The following is a 21,542-nucleotide window of genomic DNA, read 5'->3' as shown; positions in this document are numbered from 1 at the left end:
AGCAGTCAGGGGACGCAGCGCTGCTCTTTCTCAACTTCATTTAAATGCACATATGACATTTCTTAATTTATTCCTGCTATCCATCAGGTTGCTGAGCAATGAAGAGTAAAGATTTCAATACCCAGTTAATGTCATTAGTTGGCCTCTGGTGAGCCCTTCTCTGTGTCTTTTTGAATAGTGTTATTGACAGCCTGCTGTTTTATTCTGTGTTCCATCTGCCAAATGGCAGTGTCTCTTTTTTATCATAGCCTTGTTCACTAGCTACAGTACATGTTTGTCTTCACCTTTCACTCCCAGTGCTGTCCAGGGGACCTGCGTTCTGCTGTTTTCTGCTGCCTCAGCTTTTACAATGAGATACACAGTAATAATATTCTGCAGTGGCATTCACCAGCCTCGATGTTTTCATGCACCATCAGAGTATGAGCTATCATTCCCGAGATGCAGGCTTTCATTATATAAAATGTCCTTGAATTTTCAATGGGTGGCAACTGTTGGTACTGTCCTCCAGGATTATCCATCCATTAAATAACGCTGGCGGACGTTTGTAGGTGTTATCTGCCGGCAAGAAAAGTGCAAATATCAGGACTGCCAATAGTGTGTTTCACAAGTGCATGATAGCAAATGGTGCTCACCCACATCTACTGCTGACATTATGTATCACTTTGGTGTTTCACTGGTGACAAATGAATGAAAATGCAAGCTACAAAAAGACCAGCCTCACTGAACTGGGCGCTAATGGTCATATGATTGGGCAATATAGTAGCGTAATCGAATCATGGAATGATCTGCAAATTGATATGGTGTCCAATGAGCGGGTATTCAGAGGGAAGCGTGTGATGTTACCTCCACTGCCACTGTAAAACGTATGTAACTGCATGTCGTCACAGACAATACTTGTATGTTTTTACTTTCTCTGATGTCATAAGACGGATGGGTGGTGGCACTTGATTGTCCCTCAGATTAGATGAACTGGTGCCACAGAATGAGCCACAACTTCTTGGTGTTAAATGATACTGCGTAAGCAAAATGCAGAAGTGTGGATGTATATTTAAAGTGCGCAGGCCTAAGACCATTTTTTCTAATACATACTTCCCTGGCACGTGATCAGTCAGTTATGGAATCCAACCATGCAATAACTATGGAAACCCATTAAAAAACAACAGTAGCATGAACAAATAGCAACGTCGGCAATTTCATATAATTCGAGATATAAAAAATTTAAGTGTGAGCCACTAATTAAAATTAACATTGTTTTCACAAGTTAAATTTACAAACATTTCCCATCGCATTTTTAAAGTGTTAGTTGTCGATTTTTATTTTCTCGTAACTATACAAATAGTCTGGAAAGTCCAATTTTTACACGAAAATTCACTTGCAGAGAATTTGACGACCTATGGGTAGTAATCGCAGTATTTCCGAGATTTATAGGAATTTCTCTAGAGAGAATCTTTGCCCATTGCTTAGCCAAAGTACATGTTTACATCGTCCACTCCATTACATTGTAGTGTCTGTGATCCAGCCCCACACAGACTCCAAACGCCAGACTATTCCATGTACAACACACGTCATTGCAAAACTCTGCTATAACATGGACGTTCTTTGTAAAGTCTTTCTCCTCGTAAAATAAAATAAATAAGAGCTAACATGCACAAATAACATGGTGAGTTCAGACATGGTGGCATTAAGAAGAAGTACAGAATACATTGATGCTTTAGTGTCCTAAATTCCTTCTTAACACAATTAAAATAGCTCTTTGAGGGGCCTTGGGGCATAATAAAAGTAAAATGGAGTGGGAATGACCATTCAACATATGTAATGTCCAGACAAGAAAGGCTTTTTATATCATATCATTCTCAACATAAGATGCATTCAATAAACACAACATTCACCCTTGCTTCTCACTCAAATCAATATTCCGAACCTATGAATTCAGGATTTGCGAACAAAGGACCCGTTTTCTTTAGCTGTCTCTGCATCGAACGTCGCTGCAGATACAGTACTTGGTCGCCAAGACGTCAATAGCGAGGTCGATCTGAGGGGATTCCTACAATCCCCTCAATTGGCAGCTGTTAGGATACAATGGAGCGGTAATAGGCAAGGTTGGCGATACAATGGACCAGTCACTGCTGGTGTTTAGACGCTTCCGAGACACAATGATCGTGTGCCAGGGAGCAAGAGGGGGCAAAAGACCATCTGTCCTTTCTGGGAATAGAGCTGAAGGACTTGTTAGGACTAATGGCCTGGAGGACAATGGGTAACCACGGGCAGGGCTGAGGTAATTACACCGACGCCTACTGCGGCAAAGAGGCGCGATCAATGAGCCATTGACACGAGGACTGTGTGGTTTTCCAGACAGGACAGCTAGCCATGATTTTCAGTTCGAAACCAACAAAGGAGGAACTCTGTTTTCTCAAACTGGGATATTGGTAAAAACGCATATTGTTTAACGAAAAGGGTTTCATTTTCCCAAGTTATCCTAAATTATTCACTAACTTGCATTATGACAATGACTTCTACTGAGTTAAGAGACACTAGAAAGTAAACGAAAATTTCATCTCTATGTATTTTAGGTGACGCCGAAAAACATTTGATCAGGTTTCCTCAAATTTCACCTATTAAAATTTGGACATACACGATGTGATTTTCCTGTGTACCGTTAATACAGACTGAACAGTCATGTCAAAACTTCATACTAAAATGGTCGAATCTTTTTGTAAAACACTGCAGTTGTGACACATAACTCTGTCCTTCCAGTACTTTATGCTAAAAGCATGCTTTTAGGCGCTTCATGACAATCAGCCGAGTAATGCAATACTTTGGAATGCCCACCTCAATAGCACAATGGTGCTATGACAAAGGCACTTCCAAAGAAATGATCCTTCATGTGGTGCCTTGTGTTTGGCAGATGCTGAGATAAATGAGGCAGGCATGTCTTTAATCCAGCAGTGCCTTGGCAGCAATGTTTCTGTTCTACAATCAATCTTACCTTAAAGTGTGCACGTTCAGATGCCAGCCAACGTGATAGCGGGGCGGCAATGAGGGGGTGGGGGTGAAGTAATGCTTTCAGAATAAGAGCATGTTATCACTGACAACACAAATGAGACACGCCATGCTTTAATCGTCACACATCATGAGCAATTGTTTCCAGTATGGAAGGCCTGTGATTGTGCTTTTCATTACTTGCAAGAGCTGCTACTCAACTGCGTGGTCCGTGACACCTACTAGCACTTGCAAGCAGAGCTTTAAATGTGCAGGTACTGAGTACCTGAAGCTCTTTAATTTGAAAGGGAAAGTACCTGCACATCTCATTTGTGCAATATTCGTAATGGGAGTGTCCGTACCCTCACTTCTAAGTGGCAGTTACTCTACGTTAAGAAATGCTTACAAGAATCCCCACTTTCTGCCTGCCTGTGACACCCAATGACACTTGCAAGCTTCCACACTGTGTGTGTGTCCGTGGAACACAGCAACACTGACAAGAAACCTCACTGCGGGCATGTCTTAGACATCCAATGACACTTATAGGCATCTACACTATAAACGTGTCTTTGGCAACCAATACCTGGAAGTATCCTCAATCTATGCTTGTCTGTGGCACCAGATGACATTTGAAAGCATACCCAGTGTATGTGTTTCTGTGGCATTAATACAACTTGGAGTCCTCCTCAATGTATGTGTGTCTCTGGCACCTAAGACATTTGGGGGCATTCTCATTGTGTGCATATCTGTGGCACCCAAATAAAGTTGTAAAGTTCACTGTCCATGAAGCCTAATGACACATGCCAGCATGCCCAATGTATGTATATCTGTGGTGCCCAATCTTATTTGGAAGTATCTCCAATATATATGTGTCCATAGTGCCCAATAACACTTCAGAGCTTTCCCACGGTATGCATGTCTGTACAATGCTACTTGGAAACACTTCCACTGTTATTGCATCTTTGGTATCCAATAACATCCGGGTTCCTTCCCATTGTATGTGAGTTAATAGTAAAACATGACACTTGAAGAATCCCTTGTAAGGGTATCTGTAGATAAAAAAAATGATGCCTGGAGGCATTACCATTTTAAGGGTGACGTAGAATATAATGACATTCGGAAGCACTTTGATTGTAAGAGAGACTGTTGTACCCAAAGATATTTCTATGCATCCTCACAGTAAAGGAGCCTAAGGGGTGTCTGTGGTTGCCAGTGGCACTTGGATGCATCCCCGCTGTAAGGGTGACTGTAGTATTGAATGACATGTGGAAGCACTTCAGTTGTAGGGGTGGCTGTTGTACCAAGTGACATTTGGATTCATCCCCAAAGTAAAGGGGACTGTAGAATTCAACTACACCTGGAAGTACTTTCGCTGTAGGGGTGTCTATAGTATCTAATAACACTAGCATGAATCCCTACTGTGAGGGTGCATGGTGTACCCAATGACACTTGGAAGAACTTCAAAACTAAGTGAATCTGTGGTACCTAATAATCTACTGTAACAGTGTTTGTGGTATTCAATGGCATTTGGGATCATTGCCACTGAAAGCATGTCTGTGGTGCCCAAGGCCCATAAGTGAATGAAAGCTCTTTGGCCTGGGAGTCCAATGCTGGTCATAAGGGCTTGATTCAAGCCAAATTTGCAGTATTTCAACATAAAATGAAGTTATATGTAATTAATCTGGGCGGGAATAGTTTATGTAGTCAGTGGGTAGCCTGAAACTATTGCATAGATCAGACCATTCTGAACGAGCATTGCAATCCTGTGGTTCTCCTCGCAAGATTGAGCCCCAGTTGGAGTACTAGCACCACTACAGCAGGCGTGGTAATTATGGGCACAAAATCACTCTAACTAGCAGCAGGAGGAGAATAAGATGGAGTAATGAGGAATACGTCAGTCAAATTCCATTTCTTGAACGTATAGTGGCAAAATTTGATTCTATTATTCTGGCCGGCCGGCCGGCCGATCATAGTGGAAGTATCTTAGTGGCTTACAATATTATGGCAGAAGAGCTGAAACTTTTGTGGTCCAAGCCAATTGGGACCATAACTGCTGGCCATACTGGTTGGAGGCAAAAAAATATGGTATAGCTGGGTACGATGATGAATGCCTCCACATGAAGAGAGCTGTTTCACTAGCTCTGATAGGGTGCCACTGTAACCCCCAGAGCAAAGTGTTATTTTGAAGATGCAGGCAATAATATAAACATCTCCTAAACATTAAGGAGTCACAGCTTCAAAACGTATTATGGGAGGAGCTTAGGGAAACTGCCCTGGAAAAAAACACCAAGAGGTTCTGGGAATGTGTCACATGGGTGGAGAAGGAGTAGTTAATGCTCTAGAAAGCCACGTTGGTCCAGCAGTGTGGGTTCAACATTTTAGTGCTCGGTACAGTTCTGAGCCCAAAGACCAGCCAGTCCGCCTGCCAGTATGCAAGGATCCCTTTGGGAACCACTGTGCAATTAACATCTTGGTACTAGAAGAGGAGAGAGCACTGAGTGCTATGAAGAAGCATAAGGCACTAGGCCCTGACCTAGTTCCTGTGATATTTAGAAGGAGGAGCACCATCTATGGACTAAGGCCCCTACTAACACATTCAATTTTGCCCTTACTGGGAAAATTTTTCCATCCTCCTGCTGTTAAGCCATTGTTGTACCTATGTTGAAAAAGGGCAACTGTGGCATTCCATCCAACTATCACCCAGTTTTCCTCTTGGATGAGGCAGGGAAAGTCCTTGGGAAAGTCCTGCTTAATTGGTTACAGGACTGGGTTGATAGTCACAATATTATGACAGAGGCACAAGCTGGCTTCAGGGCATGTATGGGTGCTATTAAACAAGCAGTCTAATTATTTATGATTTTATACAAATTTACTGTCACAAGGAAATCTTCACTGTACCTCATATTTGTGGATCTGAAAGCGACATTCGATCTAGTTGACAGGGACACGTTGTGAAGATCACTGGTTGAACAGGGGGCCGATATCACCCTACTACAGGGAATAATAACTCTCCACGCCAACACTACAGATAGAGTTAGGTATGGGCTGGTTGGCAAGTGCAGTGAAATCTTCTCAGTAGAAAAGGATGTACAGGAAGGTTGTGTGTGGGTGCCTTTACCTTTCAGCCCTTCTTAAAAGATGCAGTGGAATATTCATTAGGTGAACCCCTAGATGTCACTATCATAGCTGGAAAAAGGGTTCGGATATTAATATTTGCAGACAACGCAGTTCTGATGGCGCAACAGAAAACACAATTTATAGCTTATTACAGCGTATCATGGACTACTTCAATAAGAAATTTGTGACCATCAACGGAAGTAAAACAAAGTGCATGGTATTGAGACCTTCTTCCTGTCTCAGCGGAAGCTTATGATAGATGGTATCCCAATTAGACTGTTAAGCAGTTGGATTATCTGGGGATCCGGTTTGCAGGGAAATTGCAATCGGGGTACCACATTCAGAAGGCAACTATAGACCTGAGACAAACGGCTGGGGCAGTCCTGAACTTTAGGCGCAAGGCAGGTGCCAGCAGTATTAGTATTATTTTACAAATATACAAGCAAAAGGCTGCAACAGCAGTGCTCTATGAGGCCAAGCTTTGTGGGTATGTGTAGTTACGCCAGTTGCAATTGGCTGAGAACAACTTCATAAGAGCCTTGCTGAGACTGGCGCTTTGCACCCCCCTATTGGCAGTTTATGCAGAGCTTAGTTTCACCCCAAAAGCAGAGGTAGTAGCTCTCAGACCATTGATCTTTAGAAAACTCAACCTCAGGTGGTGGCTGTGGAAGGAACAGTTGGTCGTTCCAGGTAAAAAATATCTTGACCAAGCTTCAAATGTGCTCTCTCTGGACTGATCTAAGTAAAATAAGGCAGGATACAGCAGATCTGATTAAGGGTCACTTTCATGAATACAAGCAGATGAGGCAGAGTTTGTTGTTGAAGCCAGGGTCTATGTTGAGTAATTATTTTAGCAGCGGCCATGGCCCGCTGTGCACATTCTACCTGGATTCTATCTACCCTGAGCTCAAGGAATCACTGTATGTAAAATACAGACTGGGTATTATGACGACCAGAGACTATCTAGTTAAAAGTTATATGCTTGCTGCTGGTTCAAAATACTGTGATTGTAAATTTGCAGGGAAAGACAATTACTTCTTGCTGTTTTGCACAAATTTGGCTCTGTGCACAGGCGGTGGCTATTTCCCCTTTTTGGACGTCATGGGGTTAAATGAGTTGTACCCACGCTGGTACTTTACCTCAGAAACACTGATGAATATGTACTCAGTTCTGTAGTATCATATTTATGGTGCCACTTGGCTACTCATGAGACAGCTGCCTGCTGCTTGACCAACTGTGAAGGGACCTTTGCTGTTGGGTCTGTTCTTTATGTTTTTATGTATGCATTTGTTCAGTTGGACTTTGCCCTGCCTTATTTCTTGTATACATATTTAATTTGTCTGAATTTGCCCGGAGCTTAATTATGGCTGATACCTCACAGGCTGTGGCCCATCTATTTTTTAATGTTTCTACAGATGACCGTTTTTTAGTTGGTTGGATTGCACTAATGTTCCCTTGGGGTGCACTATAATGTAGAACCACTCCGTGCTGATGCATCAATTGGCTGTTTTTATCAGAACAGTGCTTGCAGAGAGCTTCCTGACTCTGTACTTTCAGTTTATTCTTCTTGGTAATCGTTTTATTATGATACTGGTGTGTAGCTGCAAAGATTATAGATGTTGGCACTTATGTGCTGCTTGCCATCATGATGCTATTTGATTGTGCTATACATGTTTTAGGTATTCATGAACTGTGTTATAACCATCAGTTGTTTTACTTACTGTAAAGTTGATAGCTGAAACAATAAACATTGAAAACTTTGAACCAATGTTGAACAACTCTGATCCAAGGAGTGATGTTCAGGTAATCAGGGTCATGCATGCATGTGTGGTAACTAGCTTGGCAATTTAACAGGCAAATTCAGACACATAGGAAACTGCTGGCCCTAATAAAGAATGAAAAACCTTTATAGCATACAGTGGGTTGCATGATGGAAATAGGCTTTATTAGAAATGGGGCTTCTAGTTGGCTAGGGTATGCACCTAAGCCAGGCAGAACCCACCACTCTAGTCAGGGCAAGTAAGTTACACATCAAAGATAACCTGTGCCCAACTATGGTAGCTGGGCACAGAGCAGGCAGGCTTATCATCAGAGGCAATGTGTAATGTATTTGCACAGCACACTCACCCAAGTAACCCAATAAATACACCACAAGAGAGACTCCACACAGGATTATATAAACATAGGTTTCTTTATTGTACATATATGTATATATGTTAAGATCAAAACGGCATGAATCATAAATATTGTGCACAAAATGCAATTACTGTAATAAGGCTCAGTTCTCTGATAATACAAGAATACAAATAATATATATTATGCAATGCCTTGAAAGTTATGCAGGTTTAGTAGAAGGCGATAGGTTGCAACAAGACATGAATAATATAATAAGTACAAGATATGTAAACTAGTTTAGAGAAACCAATAATTCATAATTTAGAACCATGAAAACATAGGATACAGTGCCCCTGCACTACTATTAGGCTGGTTATGGTAATTATGTGAGCCTTACTGAATCTTGTGCATTCGTGGGCAAAATTGTAGGGCACAGGAGCATCTGTGCGCCTACTAGACATATTATGGTAATCTGATATTCCCCCTTGTCTAAATGGAAGAAAAGTGTATTCTCTTCTATTTAGGGCTTTACGGTGGGCTCAGACAACGATCCCCATCAGGGATCAGCTACTGGACTCCTTCGGTGCAGGAGCAAAGAAAGCCAAGCCCCCGAAAGTTCTGGTGAAGGTTTCCTATTGTTTAGAGCAAATATTTGTGGTTCAATGTGGGCGTGAGAGGCCTCCCTCGGTCTCTCCTGGCTGTGCCACTTACTACACAATACACTCGCTGGGATGTGCTGTTGTTTCCCTGCTTCCTCCGGCTCCACTCACCCTCAGTGCCTTTCGTCGGCAGGGAAAGCTTGTGCAGGATACAGGGGACTCCTTGGAGTAGTGCTATAAGTATCGGTGGGCCTCAGAAGTGGGGCCTGTGATGTCAGAACTCAGGCTTTCCTTCGGGGTGGGTCACAACAGTGCAGTCATCATGAGGAGTCTCCTTACTGCCTTGGCAACACGTCTTCAGAGGAATGTGGCTCGGTGCACATGGCCTGTGCAGTGCGGGCCGGCAAAGGGGGAAACACTCACCCCGTCATCACAGGAAACACCCTGTCTGCCTTTGTGAGAACAGTGAGTCAGCAACATGCTGATCAGAACAAGGTCTTCCCTGGGGAGGAGGGGGCAAGCAAGCTCTGGAGACATGCCCTGCTTTTAGGGAGAGAGGAGAATTGCTCAACATGCACTAAGAGGAAAAAAAGCGCACACCACACGCTTGTTCCAAACTTCAGAATTGTCTGCCTCAAAATCCCATGGCAATTCTACTGGCTCAGATACACTGAGGGAGCAGGGGCCAGCAAGCAAGTCACTGGAGAACACTAGGTGTGGGGCTCAAAGGAGGATAGCAAGTAGCAGGCAAGCACATACAGCAGGGAGTCTAAATGGCAGTTCCTCCTGGCAGAACAACTGTCCTCTGGCCGAACAGAGTCAGGAAGCAGCCGGCAGCAGGGCAACACACAGAAAAGCAATCCAGTGAGTCCTTGAGGCCATCCAGCAATTGGAGAGCAGCAGGGCAACAGCAGAAGAGCAGTCCAAATGAGTCCTTTGAGCAGCGCAGCAGTCCTTCTGACAGAGATTCGGTCCCAGTTCCAAAAGTGCTCTGAAAACATGGGGTCAGTTCCACTGTACTTAAACTCAAAATGTCTTTGATGTAGGGGTGACTTCAAAGGAACCATTTCAAGTGTGCAGAAAACACTTTTCAACCCAGCCCGGACTCCAGACATCAGTAGGGGGTAAATCAGCTCTTTGTGTGAGGACAGGACACAACCTATACAAATGTGATATGTGAACAACCTCTCCCTCTCCCAGCCCAGGAAGACTATCAGTATAAAGATGAACACAGATGTATCCCTGGTCATACCCAGCCCTTCCTGTGTTGTGGCTGTTAGGGAAGTTTGTATCAAATGTATCTGTCACTCATCCCTAGACGCAGATTGGCTGCAAAGCATATAGAGCTCTAAGCACAGAGAAATATCCACTTCCTAAAAGTGCCATTTCTAGAATGTAAGGTAAAATCCAACTACAGCATTAAGCCGACTTCTCACTACCTTTCCAAACATGGCAAAGCTACTCCTTTCAGATCAGAAATTACTAATTAAAAGTATATAAGGGAATTCCCAATGCTAACCTATGAGAGGAGCAGCCCTCATAGTAGTGAAAAATGAAATAGGCTGTTTGCCACTACTAGGACAAGCAAAACATAAACGTACATGTCCTACCTTTTACTTACACAGCATCTTGCCCATAGTGCTACCTAGGGCCTAACTTATGGGTGACTTAGGTGTAGTAAAAGGGGAGTTTTAGGCCTTAGCAAGTAGTTTGAAATGCCAAGTCAAGATGGCAGTAAACTGCTCATGCAGGCCTCTCAGTGGCAGGCTTGAGACAGGTTTGAAAGGCTTCTTCTGCGGGTGGTGCAATCAGTGCTGCAGGCCCAAAACTATCATTTAATTAACAGGCCCTCGTAACTAGTATACCACTTTACAAGGGACTTACAGGTAGATCAAATATGCCAAACATGTGTAAGCCATGGTTTAAGGGAGAGGGCACATGCACTTTAGCACTGATTAGCAGTGGTAAAATGCCCAGAGTCCTGAAGCCAATAAAAAAAGGGTCAGAAAAATAGGAGGAGGAAGTCAAAAAGCTTGGGTTAACCCTACAAAAAGGGATAGGACCAACAAGCTTGAAGTTCTAAGGTAGACAAAACCTTGTCATCAACTTTAGCTAACTCTTGCTTTCAAACCATTAATCAAGCAGGCTTCATTCTGGGACCTCAAGTTTTGTTTTTGCTATCTTCACTGTGGTCTGCTTACTCTCAGGATACAAAGTCTTGCTGGCTACAAAAAAGGTCTGGGTGAAGGTGAAATGTATAGCGTTGAAACAATGGCCAAAATGCACTTGTTCTTTAGAATATAAAGCTCAATTGCATCAAAAATATCCAACAAATTCTTACGGAGAAATAGCAGGCAGAACTTTTCTGTGCTGTTCCGATTCAATTTAACTTAGAAAAAACATACATTTGCCATCTAAAATACAATATATTTTAGGAGCTAGCACAAAGGGCTCATTCAAGGTGCTGCATGGGTTGGTGGAAGGGTTCCAAGCCATAGTGAAGGGCTGGCAGAACATGCATCCTTGGAAGTTAAGCTAAACGTTTAAGGATTCATTTTCATATTAAATCCATTCTATTTTAAATGATCTCTCATGTGAAAATATGCAAAACATATAAGAATGGTAATTTGGCGCTGTGTAAACTATGGATACCCAAAAAAACATTTGGTAAAAGGTACATTTTCAGGCCATTTGGTTCATTGTTGAAGAATTGTCATTGCATGCTCTAGAAAGCAAGTCCTTCCTTTGAAAACTGTGTTCCCGCTCTGATGGTCTCACACATTACATGAACAGCCCAGCAGGCTCCTTTGATAGCACAAAAGCCATGTAGGAGGGAAGCTGCAGCAGAGAACAAGGTTTCTTGCAGGCCAAAAAGTCCTCCATTCTACTGGACACTCATGGTGTTTTATTTCTCGGCAGTGATCACAAAAATAGAAGGAAAAAGGATTAGGATTTTATCCATGTAAATATCAAAGAGAGAAAGCAATTACATGTCCCTAATCACAGTTCAATAATCACTTACAACATGTGTGACCTTTAACCCTTCCACGGGTGAGGCCCCACCTCCATCACAAGCTCACATTATGTTGTCAATACCCATGTTTGAAGCTCTGCTTGGTGTGGACACTCATACTTAAAAATATTAAGTTTAAACAATTTAATTAAAAAACTCAATATTTCAAATAATAAATATTCTGGGGCCATTTCACAAAAGCATTTATGGGTATGGGGCGTGGCTACAGGAGTACGCCTACAGACCTGTGTGAATCTGGCCAAGTCGCTCAATTACCTATTGGTAAATGTGCAAAGAAGGTGCAATGCTTTCTTTCTGTGCTAGTTGTAAATGAACAATCAATTAATGTTCTAATTTAATTCCCATTTTGGACGTTTTGGGGCCAATTCACAAAGGCATGTAAAATGCCTTTCCCAATGGACCACATTTTTTTTTACCATAAGGACTATTCTATTGCATTAGCTTCATAAAAGGCCCACAAGCTTTATCCCATCAACAGGGTTGGATCTAGAGCAAGGCAATACCAGGTGGGAAGCTCGGAAGCAATGAGCTGAGGCCACTAAATTGTCTTTGCAGGTAGTACATGTGGCAACGATGCTAGGGAAAAACGGCATCAAATGCCACTTTACCTAGGTTGGTATTAATTCATGTGTGGGCCTGACAGTGCTACACTTGAACACGTCAACAGGCAACTTAGAGCAACAACAATTTATAGACTTTGCATAGTTGAACTTTTAACTCCGTATTTTAGAATATACTTGATAAACGCAGGCGCCTCAAACTGAACGTCTAAAGGTCACTCCGGGGTAGTGCCCCTAAATATGCCATTATTTTTTCTCTAGACAAAGGTAACCCCTTAATTCTTAATTTTGGCTGACCTTCAATCATTCAGCTGGCGTGCGCTCATGCTACAGCTTTCATTTTCTAAATATAGATCACTGACCCTACTCACTGCCATTAGAGTTCCAAAACATTGCCTGTGTTTGCCACTGTTGCTGTCCTTCCACAGCCTGCGGTCTGTAAACAATCTTCTTTGATATTTTGCCATGTTGCAGCCATTTTCTTAATGGCAGCCATATATGGCATAAGGCAGGAAATGTACAGAGCAAGTGCTTGTTGGAAAAATATAACCCCATGTTTTCATAATTATGAGTGATGTTGCAGCTGCCTCCGGCCCCATCATGACAGCCACGCCTGACTCTTACAACAGTGTCAGGACACCTTCGGGTAATTGCGCGCTCTATAAAACGAATAAATAAATTACAATCTGAATGGTAAACCATTTGAGAAAAAATCAACTACCCCCATTTGCTTTAGTTTCTTATTTATTTCCCCCACATAAGTTAGCTTCTTCATATGGCTCTTGATTGGTTTAGCTCCTCACACATTATCTTGCTCTATCATGGCTGTCACTTATCACTGTTCATTTACTACATTCTTCACATACTTACCTGGTCTAAAAGGATGCTTCATTTGACCACTGATAAATTTAGCTCCTTGCATAGTAGTCCATTCCAAGAAGATTCTTCATGTGCCTGTTGACTTTTTGGCACATTCTAAGGGGCCAGAATGAAGTTCCAGAGGCATCAGTGTACTCTCCTCATTTCAACTTTTGTCTGGATCTGCACAGCTGGACACTGGGTCACTCAACAATGCCAAGAACCACAGTGATGATGAGACCTACACTAATATCAAAAGCATGAGATGTTTGAGCCTTTGCTTGTAAACATCTAGGGATTTGTTAAGACCTGCATTGTGTTATATTATTTCTAGTTGCTACTTCTATTTGTAAAACGCACATACACCCAAAGGTTTCATGGCACTTACATGTAGGTACTTGCTTTGAAGAACTAAATACTGAAATCCTGTCTGGAGAACCACGTTTTAATGAGCATGTGAAAAGAAATAGCTAGGCCCAGCCTGGAGATTAACTGGAAAATGGCTCTGGGGTTTAGGAGAACACAGGGAAAACTTAGACCTCCAGTTCTATTTTGAAGGACTTTGAAATCTCTGAGAGTGTTGCTCAATAAGAAGTGGAGACTACGACGGGACGGTATCTTGGCACATGCTGCGCAATAAATGTAGGTGTCAAACCTTGCAAAGATTTATAAAAAAGACTTTGAATTGAGTCCATTCCACCCTGGATAGCCAGTGAAGTCGTATCAATAACAGGCATGCAGATGTACATCTAGGGGCATTGAAAACCAGCCTTGCAGCTGCATTTTGTACAATTTGTAGTCTTCACAGTAAGTACACTGGTACACCTATAATTAAGATACAGGTATAGTCCAGCCTAGAAGCAACAATGGCAGCAACTGCTATTTTACCCCTCATCTATCAAGTATAGAAGCAGTTTTTTCAGAATTCTCAGATGATGAAAACAAGAGAAGACAACTAAGGAGAACTGGTTGACTAATGTAAGAGAACAGTCTAGTTCGAAACTAAACTTCTTTACCACAGGAGAAGTAGTAGGATAAATTCCCAGTTCACTAGGGGGTAATAAGCAGCCTGCCAGAGGTCAAATTTCCAATTGATGACTAGGACATTATTTCTTTCAACATTCTGTTGAGTGTATTAATGCCCATGGATTCTCAAATGAATAGCTTACCATGGTGTAAAGCCTTGTGAGCAGTTGGGCTATTGTCCAATCTTTATAGGATTGGGGCATCATTACCATAAATGTGTATCTTCAGACCCTTGCTTGATAAACCTGTGGTAAGAGGGTCCATATAAATATTGGAAAGATGAGGGAGAGAGAAGATCCCAGTGTGGCCCCAAAGACAGCTTGTGCTTATTTAGCAGGAAAATTCACTACTTTGCTGCTGGTATATGGTCTGTTAAAAAGGGCTTACACCAGTCACAAGCTTTACCCCCAGAACTGTTGTGGCTGCGTGGTAAGAATGGAGTGATCCACATTATCAAATGCCACAGAAAGGTGTAGGAGGATCAAGGCATGGGGGGGAGGGTCCTTGATCACAGTCCATTTTTAGATTGTCTAAAACATAATAAAACAGATTCTGTATTGTGTACTGGAAAGCCATCTTGCTTAAAAGGCACCCAGAAAGATAGATGATTAGAAAGAGTGTCAGTTGCATGCTTTTTAAGTATTCTTGCACCAAATGAAAACAAAGAGAAGCTGCAATAATCTTCATTATCCATGGGGTCCGTGCCCAATTTTTTTAAATAGAGGGATCACAATAGAATCTTTAAAATTATTAGGGACTATCACATGAGCAAAAGAGATTGACTAATGTAAGCAAAGGATTAGCACATGTTTTGGCAAGATCGAAAACAATCTTAGGTGGACATGAGTCTAATGGGGAACTAGATTTCACTTTTGCCATTTTAGATAATAAAGCTTCTCTGGATATCTGTCCTAAAGTGGTTAGTTCCGTTCCATAAGGTTGATATCTGGATCATAAATAGGTGATGCTTATGATTACTTCTACGAAATCATTGTTAAATTGCTCACAAAAACTTTGTGAGAGGGATGAGACTAGGAATAATCATAGGGATGTCTGATAGTTCTCTTGCAATCGCTCTGCTTATTAGAGCGGCCACTAGCTCTGGAAGAGTAATACATTTGTTTTTCTATGCATATCAGTTTTTGTAAGCTACTAAGGCTTTTTTAAACATGACCTTTTGATCAACTTTTGCTTGGCTCTGTTATTATTAGAGAGGAGCAGAGGTGTCAGGATTGGGAGGCTTTGGGGGCATTATTCTGTGCCTGTTTAGGGCCATAGGTTCCTGCCTCAATACTTGTTTATAGATTTTGAAGCAAGCCTGCCTCTCTCACTCTTGACAGCTGACACAGCTAAAACCACTGAATAGCGCGAGATGCTCCAGCTGGCAAGTTTTCTCTATCCCTTAGGACTTGTTGTTTTAACTCAGACATAGGTTCTTGTTGCATGTGGGCCTCTGCATACCGTTTATGATCTTATCCTCGAAAAATACGACATGCCTAGAGAAGAGAGCATATATAAGTCAGTGGGTTGTTTATCATTGTATCCAGTGAGGACCTGATATTGTAGCTCAAATTCGAATGCTCAATTTAGGGCAATGCCAAACTAATTTGAATATAGCTTTCCTCTTTCGTAAAGGCACAGGTAAGATCAAACAAAATGATGGAATGCTTTTCCAAGAGAAAAGATGACTGAGATAAGACGTAAATCACACTGTCTAACTTCTAGGAGATGTTAGCTAGAAATGCAACTCAGAGTGAAGGAGCAAGTGAGAGGATACTGACTGCAGAGGAGAAGAATGTGATTCATGGACTTTTCATCCCTGGTGCCACTACACTGGCTAATTCTCACCCCACTGTACCCTCCGGGTGTGCATATCCAGACGTCTGACTGATGTTTGGACCAGTCATAGTGTTGATATTGATCCGCATGATGGTACTGTGGTAGCATTTCAATATAAATAGCGCTGCTGCCCACTGCCATTAAAGTTATGTCCTGTGTAAACCCTCTACTGGTGTTGTGTCTGCTTCTGTACCCGTGGATGTCGCACACTGTCACCCAGGCCATGAATGGCCTAGACACAGTGGGCGGGGTCACCCTGCTGTCCCCTTCCCCCTCACCACACCACAGAGAGATTCCAAATATCCCCTTTGTAGGTGATCTGAAATGAGTTATCAGAGCCAAACAACATACCTCTTGCACACGGAGGTCACACTTGTAGACGTTAAGAGAAACAACACATTTGGAGACCTGTTTGCATGTAGGCTTTACATTTGTATTTGCTACATAGACGAAATGTTAAAAATTACAGTTTGACACAGATCTTATTTGCTTCATACCAAGATCCAACTGATGGGGTGAGGGCGGGGATTGGTTCATTATATACATGACAGCATATCTGCATTCCCCGCCTTCTCTGTTCATTCTCTATGTAGAACAATAATTGCTTTGTTTGGCAAAAAAAAATTATGTTCCATTCAGAGGCGATGGTTTGAGCCGGGATTGTTCCTCTTTGCCTGGGGAGACATGAGGGAAATGAAGAGGATATAAACCTGACAAAGACACATTTTACAAGGGGAGCCTCCCTGCACCTATAATTGCACCATCTATCTCCTTAACAGAAAGCAGACTGTCCTGCCTCCAGGTTAAGACTGAGCCGCGCTATGATATTTTTCAAGGGACTAAATGGATTTTAAATTATACTGTAGATTTGTACTGGATAATTAGTTACAAAAACAACTGAAAGCATCTTACTACACCATTACCTGTTTGTGTGTTTTCTATAAACAGAGTCCAATATGCAAAATGTTAATGATGCGGAAACCGGGAATAGATTCCATATGACTCCCGTTAGGAGACTGACTCTGTAAGGGTACACTTTTGGCCCTTACTCCTTCAACCACTGTAAAACATTATGACAAGGGGACACCTCTTCCTTCCCTATGTAGACCATCCCCCAGTGCTCCCTCACTTTCTGAGGCATTGCTCACCTAACAAGTTATGTGTAATCGTGGACGTCAATTCACCAAAAGGCCAGTAGCGGAAGTGACATTACACGACATTTCATCTTTATTTTCACTGACACACAAATGCTTACACAAACACACATTCACTCACACACACACACTCTCTTTTATATAAGCACACTCTTACCCACAAGCACACACACAACATACACTTAAAAGTGTTTTATACTCAGCTACCAAGGAGGGTCATATTCCAGCTGACTGTACTCCATTTTTTATTACACTAATAGTGAAATAGTTGACAATGTATTATTCACTATTACAGTGATAAAAACCTGATTGAAAACGAGTAAGTGGGGCCCCAAGCAATGTCCACTAGGACGAGCTGCTCCTATGCTCATGACACTGATTTTGCCACCTCTGAGGCCAGGGATTGAAGAGGCAGTGCCAAGTGTCACAAGGGGCAAGCAGGGGGTCGCAGCTGCGACCCCTAAATGACCTCCATGCGTGTAATAATCAAACGTGTAATCCTGAAGCATGCATAAAGCGACAATGCGTAATCCATTTGAACTGAGAATGGTTGTGCAAACTGTGTCCACTGATGCCACATGAAGTGAAACGCAGGACTATCCATGTGTATAATGTTTTGCTGAATCACCAATAGTGCACATGTAAAGTATGTGTGACAGCCCCAATGAAACCTCAGACACTGACTTAATTGGTTGTTCTAAAAGAAGGTTTTCATTTGTTATTGACATTTTCTCCATCAGTTTTTTATGGTTCTCAAATTATTTCAGAGACACATCAGGCCTTGTTTAGCGTTTGGAGATACTCCTTCACAAACATGATGGATATCCCATCTGAGGTACAGCTAGTGCATTATAGCCTAAGGCACTTGTAATACAGCGGATGGGACGCTTGATGAAGTATGTAGTCTGCCAAACTCCAAATAAGTCCCATATTTTAGTGGTAAGAATTTGAAGACAGGCCCATCTCGTCTATCTGTTACCTCCTAATTCTGAGGTAAAAGGCTGTAAATTATGTTCAACTTTACCTTCGCTTACTGAAAAATATTTCTGTTCTATTTCTACTCCAGGATTTCCTTTCATCCTTTAGTTGTCTCTGTAAGCCTACTAAATAATAATATGGTGAGACACACAAGCACATTATAAGAACAAGTGAAGTCAGCCATCAGATTAGCAGGATCTGTCATAGCCAAAGGAGAAGCTTATACAGTGAAAATAAATTTCTTGGGCGTGAGGGTGCTCCCATATGTGTACGCACAGGCAACATACAGAAAAAATGGGAAATGGACATACACACCCTTTGAAAAAAGAAAGCAAAGAAACAGAAGGGAAGAAAGATGTCTACGGAAAGAAGAAAGACTCCATAGGTTAGAGGAGTGAATAGGAGTCAGAGGAAGCCAGGGAAGTAGTAGGAAGCAAGTAGCAAATAAGGCAGAAGTCCCCTACTCCACTCGCCTGGGACTGGTCCTCCAACCAGTCATATGCCCTTTTGGACCCAGTCTTGCGCCTCGAGGCCCCACCTCACGCTTCTTGCTGGCACCTCTCTCCACACTCTCGTCCTCTGTCTCTCCCAAATGCTCTTTTGCTCTCTGTACCTCACTCTTGCACAGTCTCCCATTCCTGTGCCACTCTATCTCATATGCCTGTGCCTTTTTCTTTCTCACTTTTTGTGCCTCTACCTCACTCTTTTCCATTAATTTTATGCCTATTTTTCTCACTCTTTGCTGTTGCTTTTTTGCCTCTTTTTCTCATACTTTTGACTTACTTCTGTGTCTTCTTCATACGCTTTCCCATACTTTTGTGACTTTCACTATCTTTCCCCTGCCTACCCTGCTCCTTAACCTACTCCTTATCTTCTGCTTTTTCCCACATTTTCTTCCCACCTTTCCATGGTCCTGCCCACTGCACCGCTGCACTCCTCCCCTTCTCAGAACCTACTTAATGGCAACTGCTTTATGACAGCGCTGCGGGCGCATCGAAGGAGCACCACAGCAAACCCATCTGCGTCCATTCACACCTGCACCTTACCCAGTGCCATGACCCCTGGGGCAAAGAACTCTCTCTTGGACTTCAACTCCTCAGATATGCATAAAATAATATTGGTCCAGCATCTGCTGCCTTCAATTCCTCTCTAGCACACACCCCTTTAATAGGCAAAAGTCCTATACTTCTCCCAACTCACACCCAAAACTTAAAAAGAACTTCCTCTACACATAAGGGCCTCCTCCTCCTAACATTTGGAAATCTGAAAGAAGCTGAAGACATGGCTCTTCAACATCCAGTACGCGATCTACACACCTGCTCCAGCGATGGAACACCTGTAGAGTGTTAAGTTACACTTTACAAATCCAAATAACAGACAAACAAAGACGTATGTTAATCGGAAAAGGGAAGCATATGATGATGGAATAAGAGAACAAAAGCAATGGAGGGTCCAGGGCAGCAAGGAGAAAATGAAACACAAATTGAGGACTTCAGGGCGTCCCCCATTAAAACACTGGTAAAAAAAAAATTGGCTTGGATGCCGTGCCAAAAAAGGGAGTCTGAACTGCTCTATGTGGAACCTGACAACAAGATGAATGCTTCTTTGAAACCTCATTTAATTCCACTTCTACTGGGTTTCCTCCATGCTGGCCATGAAACTAAATACTCTAATGTCGCTCTTCATTCTCACTTTCTTCCAAACTGTTCCTGGGAGACCCCTTTTGGTGAAAAAAACTATCATTCTCTCTTGTGTTTATTCCCTTTTGTAATTTCAGTGGGTTTATTATGATGTTGCGTCTCTCCTTTTCTAGGGTGCATACAGCATTTGTCATCACCATTAAAAGTTTCAGTTGCTTGCCAGCATTCTGTTTTCCCCAATATGAACCTCTTCCTGTCAGCCCACCTTATCTATCACCTTTCTCAAAGGTTTAACTCCCTTGGTGACCTGTTTGGCAATCTGTCAAGATCATGATAACTAAATTGCTGTGCAAATAGCAGAGCCATGTTTGAATAGTGAATGTGGCTGCTGTTCCTAATCACACTTCTATGTGATTCTGGAGAACATTAAACCAATGAATTCCTAGTCTGATGAGACCAGGCTGTCAAAACTGATGATGTTTTTATTTTCCTTTTCTCTCCTTACGTGATGAGTCCCATTTTGAAAAAGCCCATTTTGAGGAAAAAAATCATTTTCAGGGAGAAACTGTTTTTCTGTCATCATGCTCTTTTTTCCTGCTACGAATTTCTGCGTCCCCTGATTCTCCCCCCTAACTCATGTCTCACTTTCTTTTCCACATGCTCTAGACCGCCCTTTGTGTCTTTGCTTTTCATTCTATTTGTTCTCTCTGCCACCCACTCTTACCTCCTTCTCCAATTCTTAATCTCTTTTTGTGTGAGGAACCTGCATCTTCCACTTGACCTCACTCAACTTCCACACCCCTTTCCTTCGCCTCGTCTTTCCATTTCTTCCTTCCATTGCTGCTCCTTTTTCATCTTTTTCTGCTAAATGCTTACTATTGATATGTTTTTGACTTTGTCCCCACCCTTTTTTGTGCATCTTCCTCTTGTACCCCCTTTCCTCAACACGTTTACCCGATTTACTTCTTGAACTTCCTTCCTCGACCCCCTTCTGTTCCTCATCTTTTCATGGGAAACAGTACAAACAAAAAAATTACCACCATGGCACTGTTTTTTTTTAGTTTATCTTTTTCTTTGCCTCTTCCATTTCTGCCTTTTTAAGCCAATTTAATATTCAAGGCCCTTTTATTTTGGAATTTTGACAAGTTTCTCATTATGTCCTTCCCCTAGATACACACTAAAACAATGAGGATTTTTTTATTCCTACTTTATTGTAGTAATGACAAATTGACTTTTGTCAATTAAGTGTTCTTACAGGAAAGAGATTATCAGCATATGTTTTCCAAATTAGTATTTATCCAATTGTAGATTCATTGTGACAAACTATACCAGAAATTAGATCATCCAAATCTATATATACTCTGTCATTGAATACTCTTCTGATACATATGTTAAATACCTGTATTCTGTGGTGTTGTCTTTTTATTTAAAGGTGCAGATCTACAATTTGATCTGGAGCTAACAATATGTACAAATATATGTCTGACACTTGAGTAGAAAATACATCAGTGAAAGTGTGCTTGTTCTGAATTCATTTGCACAGTATTCATTAATATTTTGTGCATGAGAAAATCATCTATCTTGTAACAATAGTCTGCAGCACTTACTTTTTCCCCATCCTCTGTCTTATCAAGGATCCGACA

General features: G+C 41.9%; 1 protein-coding gene across 3 annotated transcripts in view; it reads right to left on the bottom strand.

Moving 5' to 3' along the window:
* Positions 1-21,542, bottom strand: part of TTC28 (tetratricopeptide repeat domain 28) — a 1,605,451-nt gene that overhangs the window by 509,195 nt on the left and 1,074,714 nt on the right. The window lies entirely within an intron of this gene.

Source organism: Pleurodeles waltl, chromosome 11 (assembly GCF_031143425.1).
Source record: "Pleurodeles waltl isolate 20211129_DDA chromosome 11, aPleWal1.hap1.20221129, whole genome shotgun sequence".
Classification (NCBI taxonomy): Eukaryota; Metazoa; Chordata; class Amphibia; order Caudata; family Salamandridae; genus Pleurodeles; species Pleurodeles waltl.
This window is presented reverse-complemented; position numbering and strand designations above follow the sequence as displayed.